A 584-nucleotide genomic window follows, 5' to 3' on the forward strand; every position below is an offset into this window, starting at 1 on the left:
CTCCCGGGGCCCCCGCGGGGCTGCCGATGCCGCGGCTGCCGGCCGGCCCAGCGGGCAGGGCAGGGCTGGGCAGGGCAGGGCCGGGCTGGGGCGGGGGGTCCGCCAAGGCCCTGGGAAGGCGCTGCCCTTCGCTCCCGTGCGGGAGGGCCGGGCTTCCCCAGTTCAGACAAGTCCTTGCCCCGCTCCCGCGGCGGCGGGTTTGGTGCGACACCGTTCTGACATGTTGTAACTGGTTTCCACACCCACCGCGCCCGAGAGCGACGGGAAGTACCTGCGATGAGCCCTGCGCCGCCGTGACTCGCCGCCGCCGCGATCGCAGCAGCCGGGTCGAGCCGCTCCGGAGGGCGAGACCCCACCGCGGGGCACCGGCGCAGTAAGTGGGTGTGTCTCCCTTCAGTCTCCCCCGGGACGGGACGGGTGGGGGGCAGCGGCGGCGGCAGGGCAGCCCCCGCCCCGCCAATATCCCGCTGGGCGCCGAGGGACGCTTGGAACGGGGACGCGGGGGTCGCGAAGCGGAGGTGGCGGCGCGGCCGGAGCGCGGGGGGAGCGGGCGGCGGCGGCGGGCGGGGTGGGCGGCCCGCGGG

At 77.9% G+C, this 584-nt stretch overlaps 1 protein-coding gene across 1 annotated transcript in view; it reads left to right on the top strand.

The window, feature by feature from the left end:
• The first annotated feature begins 281 nt into the window (after nt 1-281).
• The window catches only part of FAM83B (family with sequence similarity 83 member B), a 51,479-nt gene continuing 51,176 nt past the window's right edge, over nt 282-584 (top strand). Inside the window, exon 1 of the mRNA XM_027645133.1 lies at nt 282-381. The gene's annotated coding sequence lies outside the window, so the exon portion shown is untranslated. The remainder of the gene's footprint in view (nt 382-584) is intronic.

Source organism: Corapipo altera, unplaced genomic scaffold, assembly GCF_003945725.1.
Source record: "Corapipo altera isolate COAL_440 unplaced genomic scaffold, ASM394572v1 2, whole genome shotgun sequence".
NCBI classification, from domain to species: Eukaryota; Metazoa; Chordata; class Aves; order Passeriformes; family Pipridae; genus Corapipo; species Corapipo altera.